This window comes from Bos mutus, chromosome 11 (genome assembly GCF_027580195.1).
Source record: "Bos mutus isolate GX-2022 chromosome 11, NWIPB_WYAK_1.1, whole genome shotgun sequence".
NCBI classification, from domain to species: Eukaryota; Metazoa; Chordata; class Mammalia; order Artiodactyla; family Bovidae; genus Bos; species Bos mutus.
Window position 1 is genome coordinate 103384779 of NC_091627.1, and position 23987 is coordinate 103408765.

Consider the following 23987-nt stretch of genomic DNA (forward strand, 5'->3'; position numbering starts at 1 on the left):
CTCTCCCAGGAGATGCGCCCACCATACTCTCCCACCACACTCCTGCCCAGGCTGACTCCCCCCAGGCTCCCCTTGAGCTTGCGAGCTCCTCGTGAACTCAAAGATGCTCATCTGGCCTTCCCAGAGTTTGCAGCTCCATCAGGAGACCACCAGGCTTTCTCACAGCCCAGGCCCTGTGGGGAGGGGAGGAAACCATGATCCTTGGCTAAACAGCTCTATCTGAAATTCCACCCTTCAAGCCTCCTTTCTGGGGCAAGGTAGGGTTAAACTCTATCTGTTCCAGGCACTGCTGGTGCTGCTGCTGCTAAGTTGCTTCATTCATGTCCGACTCTGTGTGACCCCATAGACGGCAGCCCACCAGGCTCCGCCATCCCTGAGATTCTCCAGGCAAGAACACTGGAGTGGGTTGCCATTTCCTTCTCCAATGCATGAAAGTGAAATGTGAAAGTGAAGTCGCTCAGTCGTGTCCGACTCTTTGAGACCCCACGGACTGCAGCCTACCAGGCTCCTCCGTCCATGGGATTTTCCAGGCAAGAGTGCTGGAGTGGGGTGCTATTGCCTTCTCTGCACAGGATGCCCAAATATATTTCAAAGGAAAAAAGGTCAAGGGACCAACTGCATTTTGAAAAGTTGTAGGGAATATATTAGCATATTAAAGGCCCTGAAAAGACCTGCCAGGAAGGACCCTTTTGTTTAATCCCCACACCTGATGAGAAGAGCCCACTCATTGGAAAAGACCTTGATGCTGGGAAGGAAATATTGAAGGCAAAAGGAGAAGAGGGTGGCAGAGGATGAGATGGTTGCACAGCATCAATGACTCAATGGACATGAATTTGAGCAAACTCCAGGAGATGGTAGAGGACAGGGAAGCCTGGTGTGTTGTAGTCCATGGGGTTGCAGAGAGTCAGACATGACTTAGAGGCTCAACAACAACAACAACAAGCCCCACACCTAAGTAGCAGAGCCTGGAAGCACTACTGCTGCACAGAACAGGCTCTGGGCGTCCAAAGCCCCAGTTAAATGCCTACCTTGAGACAGCAGAGGGGAGACTGAGGGCATCAGGCTGCCGACAGAATGAGATGATCCAACTGGACTTGGCAGGGAGGCAGGGGGCAGTGGCAGCAGTCAGGTCTGGAGGCCCTGTGTGCCACCCACAGCCCGGCATCAACAGCATTCCCACCCACGGCGCTGCTGGAATGGAGGCACAGCCCCAACTGCCCAGGCCTCCTCTCACAGACCCCAGTCCTCTGCCCGAGATGCCAAGTCCCCCCTGAAGCCACATTTCCTGCTCCCCAGTCCGCTCCAGTGTTCTTGCCTGGAGAATCCCAGGGACAGGGGAGCCTGGTGGGCCCCTGTCTATGGGATCGCACAGAGTCGGACATGACTGAAGCAACCTAGCAGCAGCAGCAGCAGTCCACAGGCCAACAACAGAGGCAGCACAGGCATTTGTCAACTAACAAAACGCCAACTTTGTTCCATTCCGAGTCCCCACGACAGTGGTGAGCACTGTGCCGTGGATGGCGACGGGCTCCCCTCTTTTTCTGACACCATGGCGTGCGATCCGATCATGGGATCACAGATTTATGGGTAGCAGCAATGTGGATCTCGGGGGGAGGTACACTCGCCAAGACCCACCTGGAGGACAGGGCCAGCGATGGTGCCCAGTGCTGGGGGGCTGTGAGGACCCCATGAGGCAAGGCTTGCCCAGCGCTGAGCACGGGCCTAGCCCACTCGCTCCACCGCCTCCTTTTCTGCTTGCAGCCCTCCAGGACTCCCGCCTCACTCCGGCTGAAAGCCCAGGTCCTTACAGCAGCCCCTGAGGCCGTGCACAATCTGCCCTGCCACCTTCTTGTCCTCACTCACTCCCCACCAGCCACACCGGCTTCCTTATGTTACTTGTTGAGAAAACTGGAACAACCTGGGCCTGGTCCAACCTCAGAGCCTTTGCACTGGCTGTTCCCTCTGCCCGAACACCATTCCCTCAACATCTGTCACTTCATTCGGGTCTCAGCCTCCAAGAGGCCCTCGCTGACCTCTGTCTAAAGTCACCTCCCCTTCTCTATCACTGACCCAGTGTTACTGTTCCTCACCATGGAAATTGTGATGTTCTATCAACTTGTTGACACAAGGCCTTTGTCCCCTGCTAGCATGTAAGCCTGAGGAAAGTGGAGACTGTCTTGTTCTCCTGCTTGTGCCAACCAGGCACAGAGTAGGTGCCCAGTAAACTTTGGTGATGGGCAGAGGCTACCCTCTGATACCAGGTACCTGAGAGGGTATGTAGCCTGCTGTGGTGGGTGGGGACGCCTTTGCAGGTTCTTGGAACTCAGCAGTCTGATGAGGGTGGAGAGGTATGGGGGCTTCCCTAGGAGAGGAGAGGGAGTGGAGGACCTAGAGGCTTCCTTCACTAACAGATGGTGGAAGAGGGGACAACCCACTGGAGGAGACTTTGCACAGGCTGTTCCCTCTGCCTGGAACAGCTTGCATGCTCAGCCACTAAGTCGTGTCTGACTCTTTGTGACTCCATAGACTATAGCCTGCCAGGCTCCTCTGTCCACGGGACTCTCCAGGCAAGAATACTGGAGCGGGCTGCCATTTCCTCCTTCAGGGCACCTTCCCAACCCAGGGATCAAACCCACATGTCTTGGGTCTCCTGCACTGGCAAGTGAATTCTTTACCTGGGAAGCCACCCACATGTTTCTCCTAGCCACGTGCCTCAGGTCCCCTCAGCTGTCCCTTCCACGCAGAGATGTTCCATGATTCCCCCTTCCTTCCCCCCGCTGAGTCACCTACTCTGTTCTCCCAGGGCCCCCATTCCTCCCACATCATAGCCCTGATGGCCATGTATGATCAGTGTCTCCGTTTGCCCCACAATCTCTGACCAGCCTGAGCTCCCCAAGGCAGAGCCTACACCTGTCTGGTTTTCATCGTAGCTCCCACTGCCTCCCAATGAATATTTGTCAAATCAGCAACAATAACAATAGCCTGTGTGCTAAAGACTTTATGACACCTCTTGTAAGCATGATCTGTTTAATCCTCACTTATCCCCATTCCTCAGCTAAAAAATCTGAGGCTTGGGGAGGGTAATGTCATATTCAGGGTCATGTGGCCTAAGAGAGGCAGTCAGGATTTGAACCCAGGTTCCTCTGACCCAGCAGCCAGTACTAGCCACTCCAGTGCATGGCCATAAGGAAACGGCATCCGCCACTCTGAGCTGGGTCTCCAGGGCTCCCATGCGTGCCTGGCCCAGGTGCTGCTGCACTCTGAGCTGCCTATGACTGTCAGGGTGCAGACTGCTGGGCTGCTGTGGGGTTGGAGGCAGGTCCTCAGACCTCAAACGCCTCCAAGACCAGCTCTCCACCACCACCACTCCCCACCAACTCCAACCTCTGCTGCCAGGGTTCTAAGGGCTGTGTAACTAGAGCAAGGAGCTAGCCCTCTCTGGGTGTCAGGCTCTGTGACTGTAAAAGGGAGATGGGAAAAAGCTTAGGGGATGGAAAGAGTGGGATGAGTCGGGACAACAGAGCCTGACTGTGAGATCTCATGCTATCCATGCATTGCAGCGTGTCTAGCAGTATCCCTGGCCTCTGTCTTACTAGATGCCAGTAACACCCACTGAGTCGTGACCAAAAATGTCTCCAGACGGTATTGAACGCTCCCAGTGGGGATGGGGGAGGCAAAATTGGCTCCGGTTAAGAAGCACTTCCTTGGGACTTCCCTGGGGTCCAGTGGTTCAGAATCCACCTGCCAGTTCAGGAGACACATGTGCAATCCCTGGTCCAGGAAAATCCCACATGCCGTGGAGCAACGAAGCCCATGGGCCACAACCACTAAGCCCGTGGGCCGCATCTACGGAAGCCCTCGTGCCCTAAGACATGCTCCACGACAAGAGATGCCTCCACGGCAAGAAACCCCCATAAGCCCCACACCACAGCTAGAGTGTAGCCCCCAACTGGCACAACTAGAGAAAGCCTGAGAACAGCAATGAAGATCTGGTGCAGCCAAATAGAGAAATGAATAAATTTTTAAAATAATAATGTTTTTTTTTAAAAAGAAGCACTTCCTTGACCCTATGTTCTGGGTGGGGTGGGGAGCAGCCAGCATGGAAAAGGCTGGTTGCTCAGCCCCTTAGGAGACCCTCCAGGAGCCATGAGACCACCCTGAACTAGTGATAAGAATAAAGACTGTAACATTATGCATATACAGCACCTCCAGCATGCCAGGCACTCGAGAGCAATTCGGTCGCCTAATCCTGACGAGAACACTGCGTGTGGAGAATTCGTGGGTTTGGGACATGAAGGAGGGACAGGAAGAAGGAACCAGCCGAAGGTCACATGGCACACGCACAGTCCGGGCGGCAGAGTCGGGCCCTGAATCGGCCTCCTGGCTCCAGAGTGCACACAAAACACCATCTGCCTGCCCGGCACGCGTCCCCGTCCCCGACAAGGCTGGAGGCCGGGCGGCGACAGGAAACAGCACTGGCAGGGGAAGAGCCCCCGCGGGTGACACCCAGGGACTTACTGTCATAGGACGCAGGCCCTAATCTCTCGGCAAAGCTTTATTAAGCACCTACGGCGTACTGGCCGCCCTGGCTGAGACAACAGCAACAACATTCAGGGACTTTCCTGGTGGGCCAGTGGTTAAGAACTCGCCTTGCAATGCAGCAGACACAGGTTCAATCCCTGGTCTGGGAACAAAGCCCCCCACATGCTGAGAGGCAACTAAGCCCTCACGCGGCCACTACTGAGCCTGCTTGCTCTAGAGCCCAAGAGCCACAACTAGAGTCTGTGCGCGGCAACGAGCGATCCCACATGAAGCAGCACAATCTCGAGTGCCTGCTGCAACTAACACCTGAGGCAGCCAATAAACAAATATTTTAAAAAAGAAACAAAGCTCATCTTGAGCTGTTCACCACACGAACCCCTGTTCCTTCCTGCCAAGACCCTTCCCTGCCTGGGACAGCTTTCCCAACCTCTCACCCAACAGTCAGGAGCCAAAGAGCCAAGCACATACTAGGCGCCAAAATTTGCTTCTGCATTTAAAAGATGGGCAAACTGAAGTTCAGAGAGGCCAGTCCTTTGCCAAGGACACACGTCAGTTGAGCAGGATTCAAGCTGTTTACTCCTTCACCTCTATCTCCCCTTTAACCTGAGCTGCCTACCAATGGTTGGAGCCTGCCCTGGGCCCCCTCACGCAAACCATCCGGCATTTGGATGTTTGTTTACGGCCCCGTTGATGCTCCCTCATATTCCTGAGCCTGGGGGACAGAGCGCATGTTTTTCTCTGGACATTTCTCTGCTTCCTGGAACTAAGGTTGTCTCACTGACGGGGCCCTGCAGGAGGCTAGGGACTGAGCCGGCATCTGTGGGGCCCCTGAATACACACGTCCATGGCCACTCAGCTGGCGCTCTGGAGAGAGACCTCTTTCCCTCAGGATGGTCACAGGCCACGTCTGCTTCCTTCTCCTGTAGGACACCACCCATGAAAGCCCCACAGCCCTTCTGGTACTCCAGTTCTTCCTGACTCTCTCCTCCTCCTTCCTCCACCAGATCCAGGCCACCCCTAGAGATGGCGGCTAGCTGCTGCTTCATCCAGAATGACTTACCTGGGGATGTGCTGATGGACGCCAAGGCCCGGGCCACCTGCAAGGTGGCGGGTTCCAAAGGCACCAGATAACTGGTTCTAGATGAAGAACTGGGATCCGAGAAACCACTTCGGGCTTCTCTGCAGCCCGAGCGCCCAGCCCAGGCCCCCACCAGCTAACCACCCCCTCATACAGCCCGGCCCGGTGTAAAGAGGTCATACCCCACTAGGGTTTCTCACTCAGATCGGGGGGTGCGGAACCTGAGTCCCCCTCTCCCAGCTGCCCCAGGAGGCCCTGCAGTCGGTGGCCGTGCTGGACGCAGAAGGCCAGAGGACAGCCACTCACCTAGATGCCCCAGAAGACCAGCACGCCCGAGCGGGGCAGGGACGGCCCGGAAGGCCTGGTGTGCTCTTGGAAGCCCTCTTCTGTGAAACTCGGCCTATTTCCTTGATGAGCGAGTAGGAAACGGGGCCGTGTTTGAAGTTTACGTCAAAGTCACAAAGTGCTGCGTTCAAGGAAAATCGCGAGGCCACGTGCTCCGGGGAGGGCAGAGGGCACTTCCCGGGCTGAGCAGAGCCCCCCCAGCAGTGGGAGGAATGGGGCGAGCCACAGGTGGGCTTACACTAGTAGGGTGCTTCCAACAGCATCTCCCAAACCTGGGGAGGGGAGAAGAGGGAGGCTGTGTGCTGGAGAAGCGCTGGGGTAGTGGCAAAGGGAAAGGGATCCCCCAGACTCGCTAGAAACTAGAAAGCCCTACTTTCCCCTCCCAAGGAGGTGTGGACCTGGGGCCTGACCATGGCTGAACTGCTCATGTGAGTTATTTATTCCATACGCAGGTGAAAGCTGGAGAGAGGAGAAACCTAAGAAGTAGGTCCAGACTGCAAAGGTTCAGAGCACTTCCTGTGTGCCAGCCATCAGGCCAACAATGACGGCCCTGTCCCTGCCCTTGGCTCACAGGCTCAAGGAGGGGGCAGCCGAGTCACCAGGGAGGCCAGAGCTGGGAGGGCAGAAACCTAGGCACTGTGTACACAGCGGAGCCCGATGCAGCCCAGTGCTAGGGACAGACTCTCAGAGGGATGGGTTGTGCTGTCAAGTCTGGGAGATAACGTGTCCCCCCAGCACCCCCCGGAGGGGACAGACTCTCAGAGGGATGGGTTGTGCTGTCAAGTCTGGGAGACAGTGTGTCCCCCGCGCCCCCCGGAGGGGACAGACTCTCAGAGGGATGGGTTGTGCTGTCAAGTCTGGGAGATAGCGTGTCCCCCGCGCCCCCCGGATCCCAGCCCGGCCCCACGGCCCGCACCTGGCCGCTGACCACCTCCTGCGCTGCTCACAGCCTCTTCTCACCCTTTCTTCCCATGTTAGCCCGCCCTCTGACCACGTGACCACCCTCACATCTGCTCCCTCGGCCCGCAGAGCTGTGGGGCAGCAAGGCTGAGTCCGTCCTGGTATCCACTCTGCCCCATCTGCCCTTGGTGCCCCGAGACCTCAGGGCTTGCTCACCCACAGCTCCCTGCCTTCTTGCACGGTGGGGACCTCTTCAGTGGGCCATCACCCTGGGGCCTCAGGGACCTGTGTGGGGCCGTCCTAGGCCCGCTGTTGAGACCCCAGGAACCCTTCTTCTCTTGTGCCTCAGCCCTGCCAGAGCAGGGCTGGGTGCAGCTCCCCAACAGGCCTGGCGCTTCCTCCACGCTTCACCCCAGGTCTCCTTTCCTGGGGCCCTCTCCACAATCTCTACTACCTCCCAGTTCCCTAAGCCCCACTCTCCCCACTCAGGAAATCTTTTCTCTAAGCTCCAGCTTCCCCTACATATGTGTGTGCGCTCAGTACTCAGTCGTGTCAGACTCTTTGTAACCCCATGGACTGTACCTGCCAGGATCCTCTGTCCATGGGATTCTCCAGGCAAGAATACAGCTCTGGGTTGCCATTTCCCCCTCCAGGGGCTCTCCCCAACCCATCTTGCATCTTCCGCATTTACAGGCAGATTCTTTACCACTGAGCCACCTGGGAAGCACCCCCACCCATAGAGTTCCCCTAAAACTGTTTTTGTTAGAAGGCTCCCCTTTCCCCAGGGACATGGTGAAATTCAGGATGCAGAAAGACTCTCTGTTTCCATCCTGCATGTTCTTTTCCCGGGGTAGTGAGGAAAGAACACCCCAGAGAACTGGAAAGGAGCGAAATTACAGCATCAGAACCACATGATCTACAACAATAATAGTAACTCCTACTGAGCACTTACTATGTGCCATATCACTGAATGAATCCATTTTCCAGATAAGGTAAGTGAAATCCAGAGAGGTTAAACCACCAACTCCAAGTGGCCAGAGGTGATGGAGCAGGGCGATCTGGCCCCATAGCCTAGGCGATGATGGACACAGGAGGAGGGAAGCTTGGCTGTAAAGCAGCTCTTGTGGGGCCGGCCCCCCTGAGAGCTGGAAGGTGTGCAGCCTGCCCGTGGGGCACCCGAGGGGAGGCAGCAGTTGGGACTTCCAGATTCCAGGGTCTTAAGGCCTGAGAAAGGGGCTCCCGGCCTCAGAAAGGCACTGGCTTAGCCACCCGCTCACCCCCTTCCGTCCCAGAGACCACGTCCTGAGGGGCCCAGGCCAGCTGGGTGCTCAGACAGTTCTGAGATGGGCCTGCAGATAAGACCACATGTTTTGCCAAAGTGCAGGGCGGTGGATGCATCTTTTGAACACGCAGAGGAAAGAGTGAACGGATGGAAATGTGGGCTGGGAAAGTTGCGGTGCGTTTGCCGCGTGGGTTTGGGTAAACATGTACCTGAGGTGTGTGAAGAGCTCGGAAGAAGCTGATCACTCACTCTCACACTCCCTGGGGCCTTTGGCCAGCCGTGTCCCCGGCTGAACTCTCTTTCCTGACCTCTTCTCCCGTACCTGACTCCTCCTCCAGGTCTCTGATTAAGTGCAGCTTCCTCCAGGAAGCCTTCCCTCCTCCTCAGACTGAGTGGTATGAGACTGTGCTGGTTTCACCTGCCCCTGAGCCCACCAAATTTAGTTCCACACCTAAAAGGACACCAGGCCACTGCGGGGGTGGAGGGGACATCCGGCAGGGAGGCTGTGGGTCGGAGGCTTCAGGCTGCCAGAGAAGCCTCACATCTCAGCACAGTGGTCCTCCCGGGGCCCCTCCTGAACGCCCTCCCTCCTGGGTGTCTTCGGCCGTGCAGCACGCTCCTTTCCTCTGGGTGGTCAGACAACATGACTTTTATCTACTTGCTCATGTCTGGTTCTTCCACTTACAGCTGAGGGACCTTGAGCAAGTTCTTTGGCCTCTTGGTGCCTTGGTTTCCTCATTCGGGAATAGGGATGATAATGGCACCCACCCCGTGAGCACTAAAGCAAATGCTACTTTATCACCGTCGTCCTCATCCGCATCACCACCTGCGTCTCTAGAGTGCGCTAGTGACTGCATGTCCAAGGGCAAGGACGGGATTTCCTTGCGCCCTCCAGGGACTCTTGAGTATAGCATCCTTCCGAGAAATTTAGGATTCTAAGGGTGAAAGTAACACACCCGCCCAATAAAATCAATCCAGTCCGGCTTAAGTCAGAACGCGTTAGTCGCTCAGTTGTGTCCAGCTCTTCGCGATCCCACGGACTGCAGCCCACCAGGTTCCTCTGTCCTGGCTCCTCTGTCCTTGCCATGACCTTCTCCAGGGGATCTTCCTGATCCAGGGACCGAACCCAGGTCTCCAGCATTGCGGGCAGATTCTTTACCATTTGAACCACTCAGGAACAGAAGAGAATCAATTTGCTACAGCAGCCACGTGCTCTGCCCTCCTCTGAGGGTCAGCAAATAGATGCCTCCTTCTTATTAAACAACCAAACCACAATGACAGCATCATCTCTTTAGATCAGTCTTTGGGGGCTCCCTACTTACTCAACACTGAGCACCTACCCTCTGGCACGCTCTGTTCGAGGCACCATGGAGCTGCTGTGAGCAACACAGGTAGAAGTGCCCTTCCTTGGAGGGACAGTGAGGGAGTCTGGGGTGGACATGTACACACTGCTATATTTAAAACGAGTAACCAACAAGGACCTGCTATACAGCACAGGGAACTCTACTCAGTGCTACGTGGCAGTCTGGATGGGAGGGGATTTGGAGGAGAAGACATGTATTTGTATGGTTGAGTCCCTACTCTGTTCACCTGAAGTTATCACATTAACTGGTTATAACCAATACAAAATAAAGCTTTTAAAAATAAATTTAAAAATTAAAAAAAAAGAAAACCCCTTCCCTCATGAGGCTGACATTCTAGTGGAGGAGACAGAGAAGTTACAAAATAATCAAGTATTCTATAGAATAAAATAAATCAGAAAAAGAATAAAATCAATCAGAAAAAGAATAAAATCAGAAAAGGGTAGAAAAGGTGCACAAGTGTGTGATTTTGAACAGAGAAGCTAGGGCAGGCCTCGCCAAGGGGATAATCTCTGAGTCAAGACTTGAAGAAGGAGGTGCAGGCGGGAGTCATGGAGATACTGGGGGAAGAGCATTCCAGGCAGAGGGAACAGCAGGCACAAGGGCCCTGGGGCACTGGCGACTGGACCTCTGTGAGGTGAAGTGTCTTGTTCCTGGTTACATCCCCAGCAACTGGAATGGCAGCTGGCACATAACAGAGTTGAACAAATACAGCACGGTGGATGAAAAGCCCAGGTATGGACCTCAGGAACAACCTGCTCAAGGCTCATATGATGTTCTCAGGGTTATCACCTCCTCTACCTGTTGGCTCAGACAGCTTTCTCTCTGTGGTCCAAGATAGCAACTCAGCCTCAAATCCCACTCAGGAGCAAACATCTGTTTCTCAGTATTGCCAGCAAAACCCCTTTTGAGCAAATGCTCAATGGCTGAGTGAATCTCGTGTTCCTCCCCTAGTCAACCCCTGAAACCAATGGACTGACTGAGAACTGGTCACAAAGCCCATCCACACCTCACTGAGGTTGGGGCAAGAACCCAGAGGAAAGTTGGAGGCTATGACTGGAAGGATGCTAGACAGGTGAAGAGTCAAAGTTTCGCAGAAGCATCATAACAGCTCGTGCTCTAAGGCCCGTGAGCCACAACTAATGAAGCCTACGGCCCACAGCCCGCGCTCCACAAGAGAAGCTACTGCGGAGAGCAGCCCCCACCACCACAGAGAGCAGCCCCCACTGCCGCACCTAGAGACAAGCACTCTTGCACAATGAAGACCCAAGGCAGTCAAAAACAAACACAAATTTTACAAATCTTAACAGCTAAGATTTCTTTATTTCTTTGGATTGGGCACAGCCGTGTGTTGACCCAACGAAAGTGCATTTAATGCTCACAACAGCCCCACAAAGCAGGTTAGCCCCATTCTACAGATAGAAAAACTGAGGCCAAGAGGAAACTGAAGCTTGAGATCTCACAGCTAGTAAAGTGGCAGAGCCTGAGGTTTTCCCAGAGCTTCTCCAAGGCTCTGCTCTGAAATTCCCGGTGCTGTCTGCTGACACCCCATCACGCCAGGGCCAGGCTGGCTGGGCCAACCTCTGAGCTGGAGGTGGAAGCCCTGAGCAGACTGAGAACACAAAGGGAGCAGGCTCTCTGGCACAGAAAGAGGGAGAGAGATGGTGCAAGGCAGGCTCCAGTGGGCCCGCAGGCATGGGGAGGCTGCTGGTGACAGCTAGAGGCATGCGACCCCAACTCATTTCTCAAACCGAAGTGCAGATGGGGAGGAGGCCAGAGGGAGGGTGGGCTGCCTCTCCGGGCTGGGGTCCCGAGAGGTCAGGATGAGGGTGGGATGAGCGCAGGGGCACAACCTGTTGGGAGCTCAGGAAGAATCTGATATTTACCGAGTGCCTGCTGTATACCCAAGCCTGATAGCCACACCTCCTTCCAAGCTCAGGAGGGCACTGGGAGCCTGCTGTTAGGAAACCAATCCACCTGCTCTCCCCACATCCCCAGCACCCAGCCTCACACAGCAACCGGCACATGGAGGGAGGTAATAAATATGTGCTGGAGGGAGGTAATAAATATGTGCTGCTGAACGAACTACCCAACAGCCCCGTAAAGGAGATAAATTCGTACCCCATTGCCAAGATGAGGAAACTGAGGCTCAGAGAAGGTAAAAGCGGGGCCAGTACGGGGGTCCAGCTGGGCCCCGCTTCCCAGGGGAGCATGTTCGGGAAATGCTGGAGCGGTGAGGTCTGGGGGCAGATGGACATCAGGTAGAAGTGGCTGGCCAGGCACCCAGAGACCTGTGGGGTAACCTGGGCCCCGCTCTCACTAAACTTTAGCTCTTCCCCTCCCTGGCCTCAGTTTCCTTGTCTGTGAAATGGGAACAATCACACCCACCCGTGATGAAAGGGCTAGCTCACTGAGACAAAGACCAGGGCCACGCCATATCCAGCATGAGCTCTGGGAGCACGGGGGAGTCAGGGGTATTTGCCGCCAGGGAACTGTGTCCGGCACCGGGAGGTGCCTGCTGTACGCTTGCTCGATGGGGACAAGTGCTCAATAAATAATATTGCTGTTGATGGTGCTGCTGATGCCAACTAGGGACAGCCCCTTCCCCACCCCTCTGCTGTGTTCACCCCCGATTCTTCCTGTCTCCCTTTCCTTATTCCTTCCCCTCCTTGCTCCCACACTCCTCCATTCAAACTACCCCTGACAATATACAAGTTAAATAAAACTCCTCCATCACCCCATTTCTTTACTCTTCCCCTGCACCCCAATCTTCCTTTCTCCTCCCCTATCCCCCTCTGTTTTTCTCCCCTCCCCCCATCACTCTTCCCTAACCCTCCTTTTCCCCAGCAGTGCCCCCGCGCCCCACTCTGTTCTGCCTTGTGCCCTTCCCCACCTTATTCTCCCATCCTGTTCGCACCCAGTTCTTCTGCCCATGCCCACCCCTCCCAACCCTCCGGGGCACCAGGCCTGGCGGCAGGGAGTCTTCATGGAAGGCCCTCAGGAAGCGCCTTCCCCTCTCCTCCTTCCCTGCTTCCTCCCTCCCTGTGGTGACACTTTTGGGGGGCTGGGGTGACGCTGCCCAGGCCAGCAGAGGATGGGCCCAGGGCTCCCCTCCAGCCAAACCCAGGAAACATCAAACCTGCCGGCCACCACTGCAGAGTCTGTGCCACCACCGTGCACTTTCCTGGCTGCCCTGAACACAGCGCTGCATGCTCCTCACCGCCTCAATCCCCCGGGGCCCCCAAGGCCAGTCTTACGGGCCCTCAAGACTTAAGTATCAGAGACAGTGTGCATGGCCATGTATGTGTCACAGTAAGTTACCACCAACTGCGTGGTTTAAAACCTCACAAATTTATCATCACATTCTGGAGGCCACAAGTCTAAAACCAAGGTGTCATCAGGGGCTTCCCTGGTGGCCCAGTGGTAAAGGATCTGCCTGCCAATGCAGGAGACATGGGTTGGATCCCTGGTCTGGGAAGAACCCACATGTCTCGGGGCAAGTAAGTTCCTGTGGCACAACTGCTCAAGTCCACTCTTAGAGCACGGGAGCTGTAACAAGAGACGCCACGCAACAAGGAGCCCGCTCACCCAACGAGAGAGCAGCCCCCACACACCACAACCAGAGAAAAGCCTGAGCCATGCAACAAGGAGCCTGCTCACCCAACGAGAGAGCAGCCCCCACCCACCACAACCAGAGAAAAGCCTGAGCAGCAACGAAGACCCAGCACAACCAGCCAGTCAGTTTTTTTTTAAGAAAAAAGGGCCACAGTGAGCCTGGAGGCTTTAGGACATTGGTCCCCCAACCATTTTGGTACCAGGGACCGATGTCGTGGAAGACAATTTTTTAATGGACCGGTTTATGGGGATGGATTGGGGATGATTCAAACGCGTTATATTAATGGTGCACTTTATTTCCAATCTGAAGCTGCCGCTGATCTGACAGGAGGGACTGGTCCATGTCTGGAGGCTGGGGACCCCCGTTCTAGAGCAGACCTACTGCCTTACCTCTTCCAGCTTCTGGTGGCTGTCAGCAGTCCTTGGCTTCCCCAGCTGTGACCACATCACTCCAGCCTCTGCCTCTGTCTTCTCTGCCTGTCTGTCTTTCCTCTTCTGTCTCTTATGACACTTGTCTTTGGATTTAGGACCCTCCCAGGCAAACCAGATTATCTCATTTTAAGATCCTTAATTACAAATATAAAAAAGAATGTATATACATGTATAACTGAGTCACTTTGGTGTACAGCAAAAATTAATACAACATTGTAAATCAATTATAGTTCAATAAAAAATTAGTAAGGCCCTTAACTTAATTATATCTATAAATATCCATTTCTCAAAGAAAGGAATACTCATAGGGGTCTAGGCATTTGGATGTGGACATATCTTTTTAGGGATCACCATTCAAACATATTCAGGCTATATCCAAGCTAGAATTATGTTAACTTGAAAGGGAGATAGAGCAGCTGTTGAAATCTCACTTCATTTCCTTTATTCACAAATGTTGAGCAGCTGCCAGTGGGGTTAGGGCTGGGTGAGAGACAAACTCTGGAACAATTTATACCTAATTGTCATTCCATGCTTACTGCTGACCCTAACTTGGTTGGTAACCACTGAGCCTTCTAATGAATTTCTAAAGAATTCTGAAGCTACCCCCAAGCATTTTCTGTGCCTTGGTTACCCTAACACTGATGATAATACTAAGATACCCAGAAAAAAGAGAGGGGCTTTCAAGGGGGCAAGAAGCCCAAGCACAGACAGCTTGGCACACGCAGTGGGTATTGCACCATACTGAATTCAGTCTTTCTTTTATCTTCTGAAGAAACATCTTCTGTCCCTAAGAGCAAAGGGGGAAATGATTTGCTATCTATAAACTGGCTGGGTAAGGCAATGGCACCCCACTCCAGTACTCTTACCTGGAAAATCCCATGGATGGAGGAGCCTGGTAGGTTGCAATCCATGGGGTCGCAAACAGTCAGACACGACTGAGCGACTTCACTTTCACTTTTCACTTTCATGCATTGGAGAAGGAAATGGCAGCCCACTCCAGTGTTCTTGCCTGGAGAATCCCAGGGACGGGGGAGCCTGGTGGGCTGCCGTCTCTGGGGTCGCACAGAGTCGGACACGACTGAAGTGACTTAGCAAGGCAAACTGGCTAACAGATGTAAAGTGCCAGGCCTAGGTCCGATCCACAGAGATGTGGTCATTATTACTCATATTAGGCAATGTGGACTTTTATGTTGACTCTGACACTTGCCTGTCTCAGCTTTGCAGTGTAAACAAGGCAAACCTCAGGCTGTCCATTGTGTAGAAGAGGAAAGGCCCACAGAGGGGAGGTGAGGTGAGGTCTCCTAGAGTGGCCAAGGTTTATCTAGTTACACCACAGTGCCTCTCTGTGGGAAAGGGAAAGGGAAGTTGCTCAGTCGTGTCCAACTCTTAGCGACCCCATGGACTGCAGCCCACCAGGCTCCTCCGTCCATGGGATTTTCCAGGCAAGAGTATTGGAGTAGGGTGCCATTGCCTTCTCCGGCCTCTCTGTGGAGAGGGGGCCTAAGGCAGAGCTGGGATAAGTCAGGTCTTTGAATGAGTTGCCAAAAGTGGGATCTGAGGCAGGGTTAACATTTTTAGAACTGCTCGGGGGGACACCAGCCAAGTGAAGTCAGAAAACCAGGCTGAGATTTTAGCCAAGAAATGCCTTGCATGAGGGGGCAGAAATCAGGGACTCTTTGGAACAGGGGGGATGGAGCAGATCTGAAGAAAACCCAGCAAACCTACCATGAGCCGGTTTCACTCAGGGACTGTCTTTGGAAGGGTCCCCTCTTACAGTCACTGGTCAAACTCCAAGTTCTCAAAGCTTGGGTGGATCAGATTCAAAGGGAGGGTTACATGGGTGGTGCTTCCTTGTAACCTTTTTTTTAAAGAGGACAGACGATCCCAGTTACCAAAGGGAAGTCCTGTGGGACTGGACTGAGATGTAGGTTAGAGAGTCTAAAGAGTTCTCCCATAGCTGAAGTCAGTGGAGTTTATCCAGAGATATTAACCTGGACCTAAAGGGTCACAATGACTCCTTGAGCTGGTCCATCCTCGAGGCCAAGGCCTGGGCAGCCCCAGTAGGCTTCAGAGAGAAGAAAGTGGGCTGATATTTCACTGGAGAGACACAGGTGCCAAGAATGTCCCACTCATACCCAACCTGGCCTTGACCCTCCCCCATTCCCCGTGGCTCATAGCTTCGGGGGCTTCCCCAGTTTTGGAGGGCAAATGAGGAAAACCACAGAGCTGGGAAAACCATCTACCAGGCCTGCTTTTTCAGAACCACCTCTGTTCCCCTGGGGCTGCTTCACCCACTCTGCCTCCCCAAAAAAAGGAGATCAGAATCCTTCCTATCCATTCCTCCTCAGCAGGTCCCAAGGGTCCTTCTGGAGACTCAGGAGATGACAGGGGCTGGGCTACTCAATGGTTACAGCACAAACTCTGGATCCAGATTAGAGGCCAGGATACCCCCTTAGCTATATGACCTCTGCTGCTGCTAAGTCACTTCAGTCGTGTCCGACTCTGTGTGACCCCATAGACGGCAGCCCACCAGGCTCCCCCGTCCCTGGGATTCTCCAGGCAAGAACACTGGAGTGGGTTGCCATTTCCTTTTCCAATGCATGAAAGTAAAAAGTGAAAGTGAAGTCGCTCAGTCGTGTCTGACTCCTAGCGACCCCATGGACTGCAGCCTTCCAGGCTCCTCCATCCATGGGATTTTCCAGGCAAGAGTACTGGAGTGGGGTGCCATTGCCTTCTCCATATGACCTCTAGCTAGTGAATTTATCTGTCTGGGTTTTCCTTTTCTCTAAATAAGATGAGGACTATCATGCTTAAAAGATAAACAAGATTGACAAACCTCTGGCCAGCTTACCAAGAAGAAAAGAGAAAACTCAAATAAACAAAATGAGAAACAAAAAAGGAGACATAACAGCTGATATTTCAGAAATACAAAAAACCATAAGGGAATACTGTGAACAATTATATGCCAAAAATTCAACAACCTAGAAGAAATGGACAAGGATAAGTTTCTAGAAACAAATAGCCCACCAAAATTGAATCAAGAAGAAACTGGTAATTTGAACAGGCTGATCACTAGACGTGAAGCAGAATCTGTAAGTAGGGAATTCCCTGGTGGTCCAGTGGCTAGGACTTGGCACTTTCACTGCTTTGAACTGGGTTCAATCTCTGACCAGGAAACTTATATCCTGCAAGCCATGCACTGTGGATAAAAAAAAAAAAAAAAAAAGAATCTGTAATTTTAAAACTTCCTACAGACAAAAGTCCAGGACCAGATGGTTTCACAGGCAAATTCTACCAAACATACAAAGATGAACTTATACTGATCCTGCTCAAACTCTTCCCAGAAAAATGAAGAGGGGGAAACATTCTCCAAAGACATCGTATGAAGCCACCATAACACGGATACCAAAATCAGATAAAGACACCACCAAAAAAAAATTATATACCACTAAATTTGATGACTATAGATGCAAAAATTTTCAACAAAATATTAGCAAATACTGAATCCAACAGCACATAAAAAAGATCATACACCATGACCAAGTGTGATCTATCCCAAGTTCACAAGGATGGTTCAACATATGTGAATAAATTCGATACACTACATAAACAAAAGACAAAAACCACAGGATCATTTCAATAGATGCAGAAAAAGCATTTGACCAAATTCAACATCCATTCATAAAAACTCTTACCAAAGTGAGTACAGAGGGAACATATACCAATAAAAGCTATTTACGACAAACTCATTACCAATAAAATACTGAATGGCTCACAGCTGAAAGCCCTCCTACTAAAATCTAGAATAAGACAAGGATGCCCTCACCTCTTCCATTCACACAGTATTGGAAGTCCTTCCTAGCCACAGCAATCAGACAAGAAAAAGAAATAAAAAGTATTCAAATTGGAAAGGAAAAGGTAAAATTGTCATTATATGCAGATGACATGATACTATATACAGAAAATCCTAAAGAAGCCACACAAAAACTAGTAAAACTGAACAATGAATTGAGCAAGGTAGCAAGATTTAAGATTAACATATGGAAATCAGTCACATTTCTTTACACCAACAATGAAATATCAGAAAGGGAGTATTTTAAAAAAATACATTTTAAAATCATACCCCAACAAATAAAATATTTAGGAATAAACCTGACCAAGGAGGTGAAAGACTTATACATTGAGAACCATAAAATATTAATAAAGGAAACTAAAGATGACTCAGCAAATTTGGAAAACTCAGCAGTGGCCACAGGACTGGAAAAGGTCAGTTTTCATTCCAATCTGAAAAAAAGGCAATCCCAAAGAGTGTTCAAACTACTGCACAATTGCACCCAACCCACACGCTAGTAAAGTAATGCTCAAAATTCTTCAAGCCAGGTTTCAAAAGTATGTGAACCGTGAACTTCCAGATGTTCAAGGTGGATTTAGAAAAGGCAGAAGAACCAGAGATCAAATTGTCAACATCCGCTGGATCATCAAAAAGGCAAGAGAGTTCCAGAAAAACATCTACTTCTGCTTTATTGACTATGCCAAAGCCTTTGACTGTGTGGATCACAACAAACTGTGGAAAATTCTGAAAGAGATGGGAATACCAGACCACCTGACCCGCCTTCTGAGAAATCTATATGCAGGTCAAGAAGCAACAGTTAGAACGGGACATGAACAACAGATTGGTTCCAAATAGGGAAAGGAGTATGTCAGGGCTATATATTGTCACCCTGCTTATTTAACTTATATGCAGAGTACATCATGAGAAACACTGGGCTGGATGAAGCACAAGCTGAAAAAAATTGCTGAGAGAAATAACAATAACCTCAGATATGCATATGACACCACACTTACGACAGAAAGTGAAGAATAACTAAAGAGCCTCTTGATGAAAGTGAAAGAGGAGAGTGAAAAAGTTGGCTTAAAACTCAACAATCAGAAAACTAACATCATGGCATCTGGTCCCATCATCACTTCATGGCACATAGATGGGGAAACAGTGACAGACTTTATTATTTTGGGCTCCAGAATCACTGCAGATGCTGACTGCAGCCATGATATTAAAATACGCTTGCTCCTTGGAAGAAAAGTTGTGACCAATCTAGACAACATTTTGAAAAACAGAGACATTACTTTGCCAACAAAGGTCCATCTAGTCAAAGCTATGGTTTTTCCAGAATTCGTGTATAGATATGAAAGTTGGACTATAAAGAAAGCTGAGCACTGAAGAATTGATGCTTTTGAACTGTGGTGTTGGAGAAGCCTCTTGAGAGTCCCTTGGACTGCAAGGAGATTCAACCAGTCCATCCTACAGGAAATCAGTCCTGAATATTCATTGGAAGAACTGATGCTGAAGCTGAAACTCCAATACTTTGGCCACTTGATGCAAAGAACTGACTCATTTGAAAAGACCCTGATGCTGGGAAAGATTGAGGGCAGGAGGAGAAGGGGATGACAGAGGATGAGATGGTTGGATGGTATCACCGACTCAATGGACATGGGTTTGCGTAAACTCCAGGAGTTGGTGGTAGACAGGGAGGCCTGGCATGCTGCAGTCCATGGGGTTGCAAAGAGTCAGACATGACTGAGCAACTGAACTGCACTGAACTGAACAGAGAAATGGAAAGAAATCTCATGCTCTTGGATTGGAAGAATTAATAATGATTGCTAAAATGGTCATACTACCCAAAGTAGCCTACAGATTTAATGCAATACCTATCAAATTATACATGACATTTTTCAGAGAGCTAGAACAAGTTATCTTAAAATTCATATGGAGTCATATAAGAGCCAGAATTGCCAAAGCACTCCTGAAGAAAAACAATAAAACAGGAGGCATAACTCTCTCAGACTTCAGACAACACTACAAAGTTACAATAATCAAAACAGCATGGTATTGGCACAACAGACGTGAATCAATGCAACAGTCTAGAGAACCCAGAAATAAACCCATTCACCTGTGGTCAATTAATCTTCAAAAAGGCGGTGAGAATATACAATGGAAGAAAAGTCTTTTCAGCAAGTAGTGTTGGGAAAGTCGGACAGCCACATGTAAATCAAAGAAGTTACAACACTCCCACACACCATACACAAAAAGACACTCAAAACGGCTTAAAGACTTAAATATAAGGTGCGTACTGAGTTGCTTCAGTTGTGTCCAACTCTCTGCAACCCACCAGGCTCCTCTGTCCATGGGATTCTCCAGGCAAGAATACTGGAGTGAGTTGCCATGCCCTCCTCCAGGGGATCCTGCTAAGGATTGAACCCATGTCCCTTACATCTCCTGCATTGGCAGGAGGATTCTTTACCATTAGCATCACCTGGGAATCCGAAAATATGACATTATAAAACTCCTAGAAGAGATCATAGGCAAAACATTCTCTGACATAAATTGTACCGATGTTTTCTTAGGTCTCTCAAGACAATAGATATAAAAACAAAAATAAACAAATGGAACCTAATTAAATTTAAAAGCTTCTGCACAGCAAAGGAAACCATAAATAAAATGAAAAGACAACCTACAGAATGGGAGAAAATATTTGCAAGCAATGCAACTGATAAAGCCTTAATTTCCAAAATATATAAGCAGCTCATATAACTCAGCAACAAAAAACCAAACAACTGAATTGAAAATTGGGCAGAAGATCTAAGTAGACATTTCTGCAAAAAAAGAAACACATGTGGCCAACAGGCAGTGGCAACCCATTCCAGTATTCTTGCCTGGAAAACTCCATGGACAGAGGAGCCTGGCAGGCTATAGTCCATGGGGTCGAAAAGAGTGGGACATGACTGAGTGACTAACACTTTCACTTTCAACAGGCACACGAAAAGATGCTCAACATGGCTAATTCGAGAACTGCAAATCAAAACTATAACGAGGTACCACTTCATACCGGTCAGAATGGCCGTCATTAAAATGTCTACAAATAACATGCTCCTCATAGATGTCTTGGGCCAGGTCCCCTCATCCCTTGATTGGGAACTTTGCTTAGGCCACAGCCCTTTCTTGAACCTCTGACCTCAGATCTCGTTCCTGTCCTTGTCCTTCCCAGAATGACTAAGACCCAACCCCAAGAGTGTGCTTTTGGCTGGGCTCCTCCATCGCCCCTTTCACATTCCCAGACGTAAGGTGTGCGTCCCCTTCAAGTGACATGGGAAGGCATGGACAGCACCTGAGGGACCCCTGTGGTCACACACGCAGCTGCAGGGCAACCTCCTCCAGCCTCAGGAACCCCCTTCCAGGAGACAGGAAGGTAGCATCCTTCTCTCCGGCCCCTGCCTTCCAATGTAGGGGCAAGAATAGCCTGAGCTATAATGGCCACTCTCTTGCTCTTGAAAGACCAGCATAAGTTTCCTCTCCCCTCCTTTCTTCTCTGGACCCCAAGCCTCAGACCCTTGGCCCCTTCAGCAGTGGAGACACAGAGGCATAAATTGACTACCAGAGAGCTTCAGCTGGCTGTTTGCTTGTCTTCAGAAACCTGTGATAGCCATGCCTGATTCAAATACTTCTGACTGCCTCGTGTATTTTAATACCACCTGGATATTAGTTGTTCAATTCATATCTGTTCAATGAATGGCTGAAAAAAACGAACCAATGTTTTAATAAATAAATCAATCCATTATTTTGTCAGGTTAGTCTCTGGGGAAACATGCTAAGCCTCCTGTATTAGCCATTAATGCTGTTACCATATGAGCAATCTGTGGTCAAAACTGTTTTCTTGGTCCATTCAAAATTGAGAGGAAAAGGTACATTTTTTAGGGTGCACCTCACAGCCAGAAATCCAAATGCCTTTCCACGCGTCTGGATGGAGAAGCACCTCACGTCACAGCTTTAGGTGCTGGTGGCTGGGCTCACCACCTGGCTTAGATACCGGCATTTAACTTCAACCGTTTCTGTTTTCCTGCATGCTTTTTGGTCTTCTTGTCTTGAGACTTCTGCCACCAAGTCTTTCCATTCATTATAAAAATATTGTATGTGATGTCTGCCGGAGAATGTCTAAAAGAAAACACACAGAAGCTGTACTCCACAACTAAATATGTAGCAATTCCTAAGGTCTATTCCCTGGGAGGCAACAGAGGCTGACATTTCTGAGCGGGGAGGAGTCTGAGTACTACCCGTCAGGAAGGTGTGTCACATGTGAAATTCATTTTGCCTCTGGGAATTATGGAGCCTCTGGAAATGTCCCCCCCCGACCCTCAACTTTCTCATAACCAACCCAGGCTCTTCACAGCTTTGCTTCTTGTCTTTGGAATGGAGCCGCAGCCTTCACTACTTCTTTTGATACTTCTGAAAGACCCAGGAGGGAAATGGCGAATCTGATGGACAGGCCCCGGTCAGAACCACGAAACGGGTCAAGTTATTCCCAGGAGCTCTTTAAATCTTCTCTCTTAACATTTGCCATATTCAGGGCTCCTCTTTCACTTCAAGGGACCCACTGCTGGGTGTGAGGTGGTGGTGGTTGGCCTGAAAGGGTTATTGGTCCTGGGAGCCTTGGCATTTTAAAGGACACTTTTAGGGAAAGCCATGCCATTGTTGTAGGGAAATGTAAATACTGCAGTGATGGGGGCGGGTGGGGTCACCACACACCATGGCCCTCTTTTCCCTGTGGACAGGCTCAGTATCCAACACAGTGGTGGGCAGGACCTGAGCGGCCCTAGGGAGCTGATCTTCCCCGTGTGTGTCCCAAGGGATGCAGACTGAGGCAGATAATTTCGAGGTACCGTTACTGCAAATGCATAAGGTTGTAAACCCTTTGTCACGCCTGCTTCTGGTCAGAGCCACTGTGCTTGAGCTCTCCCATCAGGGGGATAACCAGGGATTTAACAGGTAGCACAGGAGGAAACTGACTAGTCAAGACGGCCACAGTTGGAACAGAGTCCTGGAGGGTTCCCTGATGTGCCAGACATTAATCCTTCCTTTGCTGGCTCATGGGGAACTGGGAAGTCTGGGGAGGTCCCTGGGAAGGGGCTGTTTACCAACCAGCAGAGGCATATTTCAATATTCTAACAACCAGCGCTGCTGCAGGAGCGTGAGCTAGCTGAACGTCAGCCGTCCTCTCCTCTCCTCCGGAGCCTCCCTCCCCACAATCCCGGAGCTGGGCCTTTCCATTCCTTTCTACCCCACGTTCCTGTTTTCTGACCTTTCTGCCAGAGGCTGTCCCGTCTCCTCTTTCAGTGGCCCTCAGTATAAGAAGCGGTGTGGCCTGAGCTGTGGTGGCCTTCAGAGGCCAGGACGGCCCAGACCAGGAAACCCCAAACCTAGCTGTGCATCGGAACCAAAGGCAGGGTGTCCAGGACGCACGCCAACCAGTGCGGACACACAGCCAGGCTCGGAGGCCCCGCCCTCCTCCGGATCCGGGGTCAGAGGACACTCCGGGCCGACGCCGGCACAAACACCTGTGGGCTCCTGGGAGGAAGGCGGGCCCTGAGAGCCACTCACAGTGACTGTTTCTTCCTGATGTACATGACCAGTGCCAGCAGCAGCAGCCCCGTGGCCGTGACGATTCCCACCACTGAGACGGCAGCGACGATGATGTTCTTCTGGAGGAACTGCAGAAGCTGTGAGCACGGCATGCCCCTGCTCGGAATATCTATGTGAGAAGACACAGAGCCGAGTCAGCAGACAGCGGCCGTCCCATACACACCCAGAGCACAGCCTGTTGGTTCTGCTTGGAACCCAGATGAAAACCTCAGCTGCTGGCTCCAGGAGTCCTCTTGGGGAAGAAATGGGCTATGTTTAGGGAAAGACATTCATGACCTCTTTGGTGGTGAAGGTGAGATGCTGAGGCTACGAGTTAGCGAGGAGCCAAGCGGCCGGTTTGGAGGAGGTGAGGAAGAGAAAAAGGTGAGAGTGAAGACGGAGGGAGGAGGTAGGACCACCATAGGAGGTCAAAGTCCTGCTGCGACGGCTTTTAAGAAAGACAGCCCAAACCATAGAAAAGGAGTGAAATAATGCTGGTCCCAGCAGCATGACTGGACCTAGAGGTGATCACAGTGAGTGAAATAAGTCAGACAGAGAAAGACAAATACCACATGCTACCACTCACATGTGGGATCTACAAACAATGATACAAGTGGACTGATTTACAAAACAGAAACAGACTGAAGTAGAAAACAAACTTTTATGGTTACCAAGGAGGGGCAGGGATAAATCAGGAGTTTGGGATTAGCAGGTATACACTATTACATATGAACTACATAAACAACAAGGCCCTACTGTGTAGCACAGGGAGCTATATTCAATGTCCTATAGCAAACCGTAGTGAAAAAGAATCTGAAAAAGAATATGTGTGCGTGTGTGTGCGTGTGCGTGTGTGTGTGTGTGTGTGTATATATATATGTTTATATCCTGAATCACTTTGCTGTACACCAGAAACTGGTACAACATTGTAAATCAACTATACCTCAATCAACAAAAAAAGAAAAACAGAGTCAAGTCTTC

General features: G+C 50.8%; 1 protein-coding gene across 1 annotated transcript in view; it reads right to left on the reverse strand.

Annotated features, from left to right (window-relative positions):
• ZAP70 (zeta chain of T cell receptor associated protein kinase 70) overlaps positions 1-6055 on the reverse strand; it is a 39684-nt gene extending 33629 nt beyond the window's left edge. The window contains exon 1 of the mRNA XM_005891624.3: positions 5927-6055. The gene's annotated coding sequence lies outside the window, so the exon portion shown is untranslated. The remainder of the gene's footprint in view (positions 1-5926) is intronic.
• Between the last annotated feature and the right edge of the window lie 17932 nt (positions 6056-23987).